The sequence below is a fragment of the Dromaius novaehollandiae genome, unplaced genomic scaffold (assembly GCF_036370855.1).
Source record: "Dromaius novaehollandiae isolate bDroNov1 unplaced genomic scaffold, bDroNov1.hap1 HAP1_SCAFFOLD_90, whole genome shotgun sequence".
NCBI lineage: Eukaryota > Metazoa > Chordata > Aves > Casuariiformes > Dromaiidae > Dromaius > Dromaius novaehollandiae.
Window position 1 is genome coordinate 66,997 of NW_026991392.1, and position 14,291 is coordinate 81,287.

Here is a 14,291-nt window from a genome sequence, read left to right on the forward strand (position 1 = left end):
ACAGAAGGGATATAGTCCACAGTTGATGAAACTTTAATTTAGTTAGTAGACAGAGTCTGTTGCAAAAATATCAAATGACGGAATGATGAAATGTAATTAGTAAGTGTTGGACACTTTTCCCAGAAGCCATATGGGCCTTAATGTGTAAGGTGATACATAGACCTCACATAAGATTTTGTGGGTTTTTTGTTTTTTCCTTAGCAAAGAAAGCATCCACTAGCAGATTGTCATCATGCATCCATTGTGTTCACTTACTCTTTAACCTTCCTTGATGAGTAGAAATGGCTTGCTTTTTAAATACAAGACTTGAAAGAAACTCTGATTGGCTTTTAGGAGCATTCACTAAGCAAATGTCTTGAGGTTCTTTAAATTAATTGATGCCTTTTTCTTGCTGTGCCTCTATTAGAGTTCTGTATGACTAAGGAAAAAGATTTTTTTTCCTGTGAGTGTATGTATACATTCTAAACTGTTATTGAGACTGACGGACCTGAATTAAAACATACAAGTAATTTGATTAGAGAAATAAATGGCTGTATATTAGGAACCTGCACTGGAAATAAAATATTTGAAATGTGCGCATCTATTCATATGGTAATAACAGGCCCTTTCAGGCACAAGGGCTGAATAGAATGATGCAGCCTTCAACCTTTTGATTGTTGCTATAGCAAGTACATTGCCTGCTAGTAATTAATTTGAACATCCATCAGTTACCTGGCCAGGTAGGCCCTGTAGCACTTCAAAGAAATAGGTTTGTTCAGTTTATCCAACTTGTCCCCAAAGTGGACATGTTCTTCAAATATTCTCACTTGGAGTGATTTAATGAGTTGACTAGTAGCTTGGCAGTGAAATAATCTATTGTGCACTTATTTTAGAAACAACAGAAAAAAGCATGATCCATTTTTTACTGAAATACTTTCTCTCAGAGAGCAGACCAAACTAGGAAGGAATTCTTCTGCCCCCCCCCAACCCCCCATAGTGGACAATATTTTTTTTAAAAAAAGGGGGGGTAGGGGGTTAACACTGAACACTTGCACAGTTTTTTCTTTTTATCCAGAGTAAAACTTGCTGATATGAAGTGTTTTAAGTTGCTGTGAAAGTTAGATGGGAGATTGTTGCTAATCAACAATATTTTATTACATAAGGATTTAAACCAGGTCGTATTTATGGTAGGAGTTTGGCCTGCGAAGAGAAACAAATATATACTGCTCAAATTGCATTAGGCTACTTTTTGTTTTAGGAAATAGATAGCTAATTACTGGTGAAATTTAAACAGTACTTCAAAAATACTCTATGGAAATAAGGCAACAAATGTATTTAAAGATGACTGCTAAGGTTATCTATAGAACGGATACTGAGATATCCTCTGGTCATGGTAAGGTCCCTGCTGTGCTGAATACTAAGCATTTATGATGACAATACTCTCCTTTGCTTCAGCAGTGCCGGACCCAGTCTTGAAGATCTAATGTAAGATGGTTGTCTATAAAAGCCTCTTAGCACTTCCCAAAGTAAGGCTATAGAGGCTACAATAGTGAAATGATTGGTAATACAGTAATCTGCTTTACAAAAGCCCTGAGAGAGGGAGAGAGAGAGAGAGATCTATATATAAGTATATATATATTTAATAATGAGAGAATTTCAAATGGACTAGAACTTGATTTGCTTCTTAGGAACTGGCAGAAGCTGAATCCTAGATGCTGCTCATACTGCTTAAATCCTTGTATATGTAGGTAATGTGAGATCTTTTAATTTGTTCATGATTTTTAGTCTTTTCCAGCTCTGCTGTAAAACAGTTCTTCTAGTAGAAGTGATCTGTCACATACAGAACTGAGGAAGAAAGATACACAAAATAGAGTTTAAATAAGATCGTATCATTAATTTCTTTCTTTTTTTTTTGCCTAATGTTTCAGATTTTTCTTCTTGACTGTCCTCCATGTCGGGTTGCAATGATTCTTTTCAGGTAATGCCCCATCCTTGCTGCATTTCTGTCTACTTGCATGGTGTGCTTAGAAGTTGATTGTGGCTTAAGTCATAAAATAGTAAGATACGCATCCAGCCCTTAGTTAGAAAGACATACTGGCTGGACTGAATGATGAGACCTTGAAAAGGGTCATGGCTTCAGCTGTGGGTGCTGAGTCCACTGACCCTTGTTTCTTTTGTACTGGTGGTGGTTTTGGTCTCACAGGCAACACCTATTCGCGCAGTAGTTGATGAGAGCACAGGTGTCCTTCTACAGAATAACCTATGGGCTTGTTAAATGTATGTCATGTGCCTCGTACTTTCTGATTATCTTCACTAAAAATTAGTAGCTGATCTTCATGGAAGGCCATATGTACAGTATGGGTCTATTTTTTAAAATGTGGAGATAAGTTAAATAGTTAAAGCAGATTCCTACTGATTTGGGTATTTCTCAAATGTGTGCAATCTTTTCTATAATATTGCTTATTGTTACTAACTTTAGGAATTGGTCTAATGGACTAGTGCAGTAGAGTCCAGTAAACAGCCCATACTTTTTATAGGTTCTTACCTATAGAGTTCTTGCTCTCAAAGGCCCTCTCTCATGTGCGTTGCATGATAGGGGTACAGCTAGTATATTGTGAGGAGGGTCATGGGACTTCCCAGACAGAATGATAATCAGGAATGGCTGTAGTTGCCACCGTGACAGTTCACTCGGCTCTTTCTTCTCTTAGTCTAGGCAGTGACTGGAAAATATGATGCTGGGGGCATGCCTCATGAATTGTTTTGGAGGTGCTACTGTCTCGCTACAACTTTTTCCTGCTGCTCCTTATTTGGGCAGGGAGTAGGCTGAATACAGAGATACAGTACTAGTGCCTCTTCATCTCAGAGAGCGTGCAAAGTAAGTCTGGTGTCTAGGAAATCCTGGATTTACTATGCATTTGCAAAGGACTGGTTGCAGGGCAGAGGCTGCAGTATTTGTTCTTTTTCAGAATGAGCCTTTCTGTTTTCTGACGTCCTGACATACAAATGACATTTGAAGAACTGTTTTGGAATTGTAATACCTTCCTCCCCCGCCCCAAGTTACTTATAAACTTTGTAATTTTTAATAGAGTTTATGACAGGCAGTGGTTGTAGAATGAAATTTATGCTTTACTTTGTCTCTTATATAAAGTAGACTTAAACAGTACTGACCTTACTTCTGTAGGTCCTGATGCAACAGTGGTTCAGGGAGAGATGACTGAAAGCTGTATAAAATAAAATACAGCACTGTAATTTAAATACTACTTTCTTTCCCTGTTCTTTGCTTGGGATTCTCTGTTGCATCTTTACAAATATAATTCTTTTATTTAAGTGACTCAAAAATCAGACTTCTTCCAAATTCCCAAAGCTTTAGTTTGATGTCATGTACATTTATGGAGTTGGATGAAAGTAAAAACTTTCTCAAATGTCTATTTTAAGCTCTGAAAGCAAAATGAACAGCAAAATTTCAACCATTTAGCAGCCTGGACCATGAACAGGATTAATATGAACAGGATTAATATGAACAGGCAGTCAAAACCTTCTAGGAATCCAAAGCTCATTATAGGAAGCAGTCCTACTTCAGGAAATTATTAAAATGTTTATTTAAAGAGAGTTCTTATCCTGGTTATTGCAGTGAACAGTGGCTTTATTCAAATTAAAGCCAGCAGAATTTTCTCAAATTTCCTGCTACCTTTTATGAAAGATACACTACATAAAATACTACATAACTATACATAACATGTACATATAACATACTACATAAAAACTTTGCATTTCATTTCTAATCTGTGAAAATAATATCTCATCTCTCTTCTAAGGTTGCAGATGCATATGTTAAATGGGGCCCTCTTAGCATTGCTGTTTCCTGTCGTTAACACGCGCCTGGTGAGTATACTATACCTTTCCTTCTCCTCGTGTATTTCTTCCTACAATACTTTCTCTAGAAAGGTGCTTGAGCTGTCTTTAGAGGTGGCTAAATTACACAGATTTGGTTTAGGAGCTATACTTCTAAAATACTAAGCAAGTTTTGATGGTTAAAATTTCTTGCTGCATGTAAATTCACTGCTCATGGAAAACTTCTTTATTCCCATATCTTTGTTTCTGCAGGTATTTCCTCCCTCTCAATTAAATTCAGCAGGCTACATACTATTTGCATAATGAATCGGAGTGATCTATAAATACCTGCTGGATTTGTGTATTGAAGAGATATCTAAGACACTGAGAAAATGATGGGATGAGAGTGTTTCACTCAAAGCAGGTAAGTTAGCTCTTTTGCTAAGATCTTTCTGAAGTACTAGATTATCACTGAGTTGCTTCTTTTACTGTGAAGAACTTGCTGTTTTGAATATGGCAGTCAGATTACTAACACTTGCAAGTAGCCGCCTTTCTTCATCCCAGACCCTTTTGTAAAGCTATCTAAAAGGTGTTTCTTCTACATTGCTGGAGCAAGCAAACTACTTTCTGAAATGCATTTTTTTTTTATTTGTAAGTATTATTTTAATGATGTCTGAGACAACACTATTGAATGCCTGAAACTGAAGAACTAGTTTCTTTTCAAGCAGATGCATATAAAACTATAAATAAAATTTAAGTATAAAAAGTTTAGACTTCAGAATGGCTACGTTGTGAGATGGAGCTGTCAAGTGTGTTTTCTTTTGGACGTCAGTTGCTACGCTGCCGTACCTTTTGTCCTTGTGTTTTACAGGGTAAATTGATTGTGGGGAAAAAAGTTAATGCAAAAAAATAGTTTATATCTTTCACATGATTAGGTTAATTCTAAAGTCTAAACCCTTTTGTAGGGTGGCAGCAAGTGCATTCAGGAATGTAGTTGTAGCATCATATCGTAGCTGGGGTGGGCTTAATCTAGGAAACTTTGGCAAACAAGACCAGTGAAGTTGCAGCAATGCAATTTGTGTAGGCTGCTAATACAAGGACATATTCAGGGTTCAAGTTGTATAGTTGGTGCTGAAATCTCTGCTGCCAGTTTCAATGTTATCGGTACTGAAGCAAGCTAGATTGTTAGTAGATGTATGCCGGTCAGCATCATTTAAGCCTTTGAATATGCTATAGATACAGTCTTTATTTCAGCCTGGTGGCAGCTATTAGTCCTACAAATTATAGTTTGAGTTAGATTTTTGCTTCAAGTTATTTACCTCCAACAACAAGCTTTTTTCCTGAGTGAAGTCACATAAGAGCCCTCCTATGATCAAAGTGAACGCTGAGTAAATATATTTGGCTTTAGGAAAATTCAGTCTGTTTTACCAGGCTGTAAATTCCTGGTACAGGTCACTAGAATGGATCCAAAATACTAGTCTTTGATTTACAAGCACAATCACAAAAACTTCCATGTGGAGAGTTAATAATGTGGAGAGTGGAAGCGTAGAACAAAGTTCATTGTCCATTCCACCCTGATCTTTAAACTGACAGTGAACGTGATAGCTTTGAAAGCGGCTTCACAGGATAGCATGTGGCCCATGGTTAAAATGACGTAGTGGGAGGCTAAAAAACTAGAAGTGGGTACACATGAATATGGGAGATTCCTCAGGCCTGGAATTTGCCCAGTGTTGTTGGCGTCTGTCACCTGCTCTCCCCCCCAAATTAGGCACAGCAGGGTTTCTTCATCCAGGTTTTCAAAACTGCTACAAATTTCCTGTCTTCTGGAAGAAAAATTAGCCTGTTGGTGTCCCTAGTAATACTCAAACCTGTCGAGAATTAATGCTAAGAAAAGTTGTCCTGAATCTGAGCTGGATAAAATATTTCTAAGAATTATTTTTAAGAGTTGTTATGCATGCACATATGGGTGTGTGTGTGTGTGTGTGTGTGTGTGTGTGTGTGTGTGTACGTATATATACATATAAGGGCACATGCTTGCTCATTTTCTCAGATTTCAGTGGTTTCAGTAGTATAAGCCTAGAGTTCCTTCAAGATTTAGTCTTTTTGTCCTTCCTAATCTGGTAACTACACATATTCTTTTTCATACTAGAAATGTTTATTTGCAGTTTGCAATTGTTTTTATTAAAACTAGTTACTGCTGAATAGAAATGGCATTAAATCAAAAATGCAAATAGAATTTCTTGATAATAGAATACTTTTCCTGTTTCAAATTAGGTAGCTTTCTGATTTCTATTGGATTTTTAGGAGTAACCTGTTAAGGTTAAAATAATACATGTTGAAATATTTTAATAAATCATTAACTTGTATTTTCTCTAATATTATTATAGATCTCACTTATATTTGGGCAGTGGTGATTAAACAGGAAAAATACAGACTACTCGTATAAAATTCTGCCCTTCTCTAGAGACAGAGGAGCCAAAGGACTACGTCCAAGAGCAAATATTTTTGGAATAAATACAGCTCTAGGATATTTTTGGCTTAACAGCTGCTTGCTAGGCTAGTCTCTTTTCTGTGTGTCTTCTGGCACAAGATAATATGGGTGATGTTTTATAGCACTGCAGCTTTGGCCCAAATTATTTCTTGGTAGACGTGCATTCTGCTCTATAACTGTCGTCGTAAATATCCACAATGACATTTTCCTGAAAGCACTGAATAACTCTTAACACTTAGTAGGAAGTTCCAAAAAAAAGTGCAATAAATTTGTCTATGCTCTCTGTTCCTCTGCTCTGATTTGTAATACCTTCCTGAAAAGCTTTTGACTCAGTCAGGAATGGTCATCATTTTATGCCTCAACTTTTTATTTCAGTTTTGTGATATTTTAAGACATATATTTTACTGTATGCATGGTTCATACAAAAATTTGTATACCTAGTTACATCTGTAAAGGGTTGTAATATATAGTGCCTGGCAGAAAGTAAGAGCATGAGAAGTTGGACACCTGACCCAGCTACTCATTTAGAAGTGGGGGAGGGAGAGCATGCTTTTGGGCAGGTAGGTGGGAGAGAGTTCTCTCATTCTCAAGAGACAAAACATTCTTGATTAGCATTAACAATCACATGGAAAATAGGGTAATCTTTGAAGACTTCCAGGTAAATAGAGAAGAAAATGTTAAGGGAATCAGATTGTTAGGTTCCCGGGTAGGAGCCTAGAAAGGTGTAAGAAGAAATACACAAGTGCAAGATCTCTTTTAACTCCGTATCTATATTACATGGAATACAGTGTAGGTCCTGATAGCCTAAGCCTCACAAAGGTTGGAAAGGAACCCCGTTAAAAGTTTCTCAAATAAGTCGCAAAACAATGTGTGGCACCAGGTCTGTGCAAGTAAATTAATTTAGCTGCCAGTGAAGTGTTTGGAGAGTAATCGTTTTTGTATGAGCATGTGTGCGAACATATTGCATTAATCAAATTTTAAAGGAAAATATTTCTACTGGTTTTAAAGCTTTGTTTGCAAGCTGATGTCCTGAATATGTTGATATAGATAAAGTAAAAAATAAGACATGTCCTAGAGGCGTTGGGCTTACTGTCTCGGCTAACACAGAGATGGTGCAGTTTTAATGTTTCCAGAAGTTGCTAGACAGTATTATTAGAACTATTTGCCTTGAGAGGTACACAGCCTAAATCTGTTTTAGGAATAGAATCATACTTTGAGCAATACTTGCAGTGCACTCTGTCTTTAGGGACTATGATAACGTCCTACTGCATCTCTGTTGACTGTTAAGGTAACAATGCACTGTAAAAGTAAAAAGTTTGCCCCAAATGCCTGTTAGCAACACAGCAAAATGGAATAAGTAATGGTAGCACATGATGTCATTTCTAAATTGTCTAAGTCTAACTGGCATAAGTGGAAATAACAGTATGGTTAGACATCCAGGGCTCTGGAAAGGTGGTGCTTTGGCTGCTATTCGTACTAAAGCCACTGATTCTGCATCTTTCACACGTATCGAGGCTACGTACGTTAAAATGGTATGGGTGCGTAAGTGCAATTTACAATCACACTTTTATTTGGGAATGCAAATTTACCTTATACTGGTGGTAAGTAGTGCCAGTATTATCTGTAGAGGAAGTAAAAAATACTCTTTCTGAAATTAGTATTTTGTGCACATATAACTCTTCTATCTTGGACTCAATTCTACAGATGCCTGACTGTGTCCCTAGAGTCATTACATGTGTGCTGGTTTGCATAATCAAATTGAGTGACCAGGAGACTGTAATGCCTTTTTATGAGATACAATAAACATCAAATCTAGCACTGATCAAATAAGGAAAACAGTAATAAAAGTTAAAATAAATGCCTACAGTTTAGCTCAGCAGTGCATTGAACAACTGCATTGTCCTAACTTTCTTGGTCAGCTTCATCTCTGTAGTGACAGGCCAAGAAAAAAATTCCCTCTCAAATTAGCAGAATTTGGGTATGTCATGAGTTGGAATCCTGGGGGTTTGCTCTAGCTGGATCTTCTGGCATTTGTATACTAGTAAAAATATAGTTGTTGTTCTTGTTTCATTATGTTTCCGATCCCCTCCATCCCTGTAGCAAGGTATTATTCCTAGTCCTGTGTTCCACCATGTCTCGACTCTACTAATCTTCAGCACAGACGGACTCTCTTTATAAATCTCATGACTGTGCTTGTGCATGCTAACGCTTCCCTCTGGTAGCAGATGCAGATTCTGATTCTCTCCCTCTGTATATATGCCCACCCTAACAGGATTAATTGAAAATGAGAACTAGATAATATTGGATAAAACTAATCAATTAATGCTACCTTAAGGGGTTATATTATAATTCTCTCTACTGACTGGATTGTGTAGAAGATGGCAGATGCCTACTTGAAGTTGAGATTAGGTTTTTTTGCCTATATCAGAATATCAGAAAATATCAGAAAAGGAACTGTTGCAAATAAAATCTGGGGAAACTGGTTTAGACCTTAGCACAGACACCACACAGATGGGTGCCTGATACTTAGCTACAGCCCTGGTACTCATTTATTTTAAGTGGCTTTGCTGTTGGCATCAATGCCAACATTAACATATCTTTATTTTCGCCCCATTCAGGTATGTGGGAATCCCTTATCTGATCTATGCCAGGTGGACAAACTGGTGCCTGAGCTGTAGAATTGGCTGAATAATACGGTACTGAACAGTACAATAGTGTAACGTGGGTCAGCTTCTTGGCTACTTGCCGTTTGGACGTCTGCTGGAGAAATGAGTCTTAGCAGGACTGGAAATAATCTGTTTTCCAAAGGCCACTTGTGTTTTTGTTTTGGATTTTTTTTTTTCTTTTTAAATACTTCATGTCTGTCCTGAGATGATTCTCTTAAACTCCTCCAGCAACTGTCTCTCCTCTGCCAAATAAGTCACTTGCTATCCTGAATATGTTGAGAAGTAACCAACATCTGTTACATGGGCCTAGTAGCTGTTTGCCCCATGATTTCTGCATTGTACAGCTTTATATAGATTCCCCCTCTCCCATTTCATATATACTGTGGTTTGCTTTACAGGTTAAATTAAAAAAATCTGCTTGCGGCTTATTTGTGGATTACTGACCCTGTCTAGGATACTAGTCATTAATTTTAAGTTATGAATCTGGGTTTACTGACTATGTCTAGGAAAGCTACTGGTACAGAATGCCATTCCATGTTTACTGCAGACACCTAGCCTGCCTGCTGGGTGTGCTATAGAAAAGGGCAGAGCTGAATTACTTTTGTTCCTTTTTCTGTCATACCCTGCAGTCTTTGTAGAGGATGGTGGAGGGAGAGTTCTTGCCCAACACAGTGCTTGAGCTATTGTTGCAAATATAAAACCAAGGCATAAATAATTAGCAGAGGGAGGAATACTACTTTCAGAAAACAGAGCAAAGTAGCAACCTCCCTTCCCACTGAAACCAGCTGAGCTGAAGCGAGTTTAGACTAGTGTTTTGCCATGCTTTGCGGGGCAGGGAGGAACTCGCATCTAAGTATTAGACTTCTGGGCTCAACTCTATTCGAAGCTCTATGGTTTTGAAGAGCTTTTTCTAAATCTTAGTGCAGTCAATGGAAAGACCTAATTGTTTCCTCAGGGCAATAGCTGGTTTAAGTTGAGGCATCCATCACGTGCTCAGAGGACTGCCGTTGATGGCGGTGACTTTTCTTGCTCAGAGATAAAAGAAAGAGGTGAGCTCTAATCCTTCATCACATAGTTTCTCTTTTCTGCAGTCTCACAAGCAATAAAAGTGGCTGCTAAGGGTTTAGTTAGGCCGTTATACATAACTTACCTGTTCCTGGGATGAGAGCTTACTGTCTGCTCGCTATTTATTCTTGGTACGTCTCCAGCGAGCCCTTAGCAAGTGTCCCGGGAATTGTGGCCCTTTTGAATCTGCACCATACTGGGCTGATGCAGGGGCAAGCAGCAGATGTGGCTACCTTGAGCTGAACTCTTCCTGGAAAAAACAAAACATCGTACATCTTCTAGCAGAAGTTTCATCAGAAAATGTAAAAACTGAATAGTCTGAATGTTTATTGCAAAATATGCTAACATAGTACTCTGGATTTTGTGTGCGTGTTTGAGGAATAGTGTATGTCAGTATTAGGCTGTGTTTTGAAACACAGCATGATTTTATACCAATGTTAAAACCAGTGAATGGACAATGAACAGATTTTTCTTCAAGTAGCAACCTTTAAAGGAAAAGAACCTATTATCTTGAGTAGCAGGGTAGCCTGTACTCTGTATTCATTTAGACTGTTAAGAGAGCCTAGAATATGAGTTAGTAGAAGAAATGGATAATTTGTCATTTTGTCTTGTACCTTTACTTGTTTTAATGCCCTGAGAAGGGAAACAAGGTGAAATGCAGGAAGAGTGATGCTAGCAGCCTGCAAGGGAGAGAGGAGTTTAGGGCAAACAGCCAGCAAACCGATTGAAAATTAATATACAGAGTTCAGAGTAGTCCATCTTGATAACGAACGTTCAATGTTCCCGAATCTGGGGACAGGTGTGGATAAAGAAATATGTCATCAAGACATTGGTCTGTTACTAGGGAAATACTTGTTGCTCTTGAGAGTGGCTGCTGCGTTCCACCAAAGGCATCTGATGGGAGAAGACACGTCTGTTGAGGCCTGTGGCGAGGGTCTACTTTAGGGTTTGTTGCAGTCTGGATTTGGATACTCATGGCCTTTGCAACTGCATACCATCAAATATTATGAGATGAATCAACTCAGGAGGCAGTATTCTGACCTCCTTTATGTTCTGTGAATAAGTGTTGCTTTGATTTTTGGATATCTCAAACGTGATCACATTCTAAACTGCTAATTTGTTTTCGTGAAGAGGTTTTTAAAATCCTGGATTGATGGGTGATCCTTTCTATGTTGTCTCCACTATCTGCACCTATCTGCTATCTGTGAATGAGTGTTTATTGATAAAACAACTTACAGACCAGACCTTTAGAGCTGGGTGAGTCAGTCGTTCTGTACAACTTTATAGTTAATCTGTTGTGTTTGTTTTTTTCTCTTTATTGTGGCCTGGCTGTACAGCTTGAGTGCCTGGCTGTACAGAGAAGTCTGCGTTGTCAGTTCCATACCAGGAAATGCATTTGCATAATTAGCTGGGCTTCAGAACAATCAATCTTTCACAGCAAAAAAAATGTTTTGTTTTACACACACACACAAAAAAAACATTGCCAACACTACTGCAGCAAAACAACTGTTACTCTGTTCTCAGAAGTGTCCTGAGTGTAACGTTTGTGTAACTGACCCTCACAACTCGGCGAGTGCAGAAGCCCACATGAAACCACAGGATATTAGAGCATGCTCCTTGGCAGGGATTGAGTGCCTCATGTTGTATTGTTTATATTAGGAGCTATTGTTTCTGAAGTGTGCGTATTCCAGTTGGGAGAGGTACAGGTTTTCCTTTCTCGCTACTAAAGCTGCGTTAGCCTCTCTTCAAATATTCTTGTTTGATTCCCTTATTTTGCCCTAGGTATCTTTCAACAGGTAATACAGGAGACAAAAGAAAAGATTAATAGTCAGGAAACTTCAGAATTTCTGTGAAGTTCTTGCTTCTGCATACTGTTATCTTGGTTGGTTTTATGTTTTGATACAGAATACTTAGAGTAAATTAACCCAACAGCTTGTATGGAAGATTCTTTAGCCTACTGTCTCCCAAGAGTTGGCTGCACATGTTGGAGTTTGCAGTCAGGACACTGATAGTGTTTAAAGTATTCAGCTGGAGGATGCCAGGACTAATAGAATCCAGCTGTTGGGTTTAATGGCTTTTAAATTCAAAATTGGATTAAAAAAATTGTAGAATTTATCTGCTGTTTATTGACTGTTATTTAGGAAGAAAGCTGAACTGTTTCAATCTCTGACTTCTGCTGATGCAGAATTTTTTGTGATGTTTCTGTTTCAACATTATGACTTTAATATCTTTGGACAATAACAGAAAAGGAAGGTTTTTTATTTTGGGGTTTTTTTTTGAACAGACAGGCCATGATAGTAAGACTTGCATCCAGAGTCACTTTAGGCTTTAAAATGAGTCTGCATTTGAACCAAGGCTAATGATTTGGCTTTGCATTACTCCTGTGAGATTTCAGACTCAAGTAAGGGTATTGTCCAATTTTCACATCTGAAATATATCAGAAAAGTATGTCTCTTCAGCCTTTTAAGTGAACTGCAACAATAACTTGGATTATGAATTTTGGATTTTAATTTTTCCTGCCATTGTTCAATTTTAAAAGTGTTATGGTCTAGTTTGAGACTTTTTTTCCGAACAAATGGGTATAGACAAAGACACTTAGAGGAGACGGGAATAACTTTCAAATACAGTGTATTAATTTTTCTAACTCATACAGAACTAGAATTGGAATTAGTTGGGCTCCGGTTCGGGTTATTTTTAGAACAGTATTATTTTAGCGCAGTCTGTCTGACCTCTAAGAGGTAACATGAATTCAACTAAACACACAAATGACTAACAGTAATTTCTCAAATGATGTTAGCAGGTGAGGAATACCTAATTTACCACTAACACGTAACTTGTTTGTATGTATTCTTCTGCAGCTTGAAGACTGACTGGTGTTCATCTATTTTGAATTTTACTGGTTTTAAGAGAAGCACAGTAGTGTCTGTCCCATGTGTACAGTTTGCTAAATCAGGTCTTTTGAAAATTTTTGCACAGGCTCTCTCAGCAGTAACTTTTATTTTAAAATTGTTGTAATGAAAAATACCTGCTTTATAGACTTCTATCACTTGCAAGCTAGCAGTTAACTTTTTTTTGTAAATAGGCTGCTGCCATATGGGGGGTGTTTGATTACTTTGCTTTTTTGCATCGTTGTTGGTAATTTATACTAACAAGGAAAAGGAAGAGAGCGAGCTTATGTTATCTTATGTTATTCCTCCTTTATTGTGCTTCTGGCTAATTTCCTAAATTCTCTGCTCGAAGCACTGTATCGTGTTTGCGGCAAGGAGGATGGGATGGGTACAGATAGCTGCATTTTCAAAGCACTGACCATTAATGTCTCTCATCCCTTTGTTAATACACGCAGGTGACAAAAGAACTTAAATGAAGGGATTCTTGCGGGGCATAAGGAGAAGTTTTCCTTCTTAAAAATGGTTCCTTGTGACTCAGTTGTTAATAATGAATTTTCCTTATTCCTCAGCTTCCATTTGAAATGGAAATCTATTACATCCAGCGTGTGATGCTCTACGTTGTGCCCATCTGTCTGCTGCGGAAAGGAGGTAGGTTGGCACTTTGCCCTTTGTATATTGAATTGGTCCCTTCCAGTGGAACAAGATGCGCCTAACGGTTACCACAGATTTTTGCTCTTTTTCTTAGAATATGTATTACTCTTACTTGTTGTTACTTAACAGTTTCTGGTGGTATGTTGGAGTTCCATCCTGGGTAACAGTGTCAGGCACTGAATTAGGGGCATGAAAAGATGGTCTTTCGCCCAAAGGGTTATGTTGTTTTCAAGACTTTTGCCTGCTTGGATGTTTCTCGGGAAGTACTGCACCTTAAACTGAGCTGAAAAGATCTCTTTTTATCATTAGATCCCAGGTAAATATTAATCAGTTAGTTAGATAATTTCTTGGAATTCTGAAGCTGTAATGAATTGTAGTGGCACTCATTAGTAAAACAGGCTAGCTTGCTTGCTGCCTTCTCAAACAGTATTACTATCTTGCATCCATTTTACTGTAATATTGCAGTAAGTCTGGGAATCCTAAATCATTGCACTGACTGGGGTTTTTCTAATCGTCACCCCTTAGAAGGTAGTGTAGTATGTATTCATCTGGTGTGATGCTCTGTCCCCCTCTAGCGTCGATGTGCCCTCAGCCGCATTATCTAGCAGAGCTGCATTGTTTCATGTAGGAAATAGAAGCTCGTAATATATAGTCCAGATGTTCAGAAGCTTCAACTGACAACCTAGGGGTGTGATGCCAAGCAGTGGGATATAATTTAGC

The 14,291-nt window shown here is 38.1% G+C and overlaps 1 long non-coding RNA gene across 1 annotated transcript; it reads right to left on the minus strand.

Annotated features, from left to right (window-relative positions):
- Positions 1 to 1,529: 1,529 nt before the first annotated feature.
- On the minus strand, positions 1,530 to 10,271 carry LOC135326133 (uncharacterized). The gene is made up of 3 exons (XR_010386771.1): positions 10,118 to 10,271; positions 3,148 to 3,200; positions 1,530 to 1,824 (listed from the first exon to the last, which is right to left on the minus strand). It is a non-coding gene; the product is annotated as an uncharacterized LOC135326133 (long non-coding RNA).
- Between the last annotated feature and the right edge of the window lie 4,020 nt (positions 10,272 to 14,291).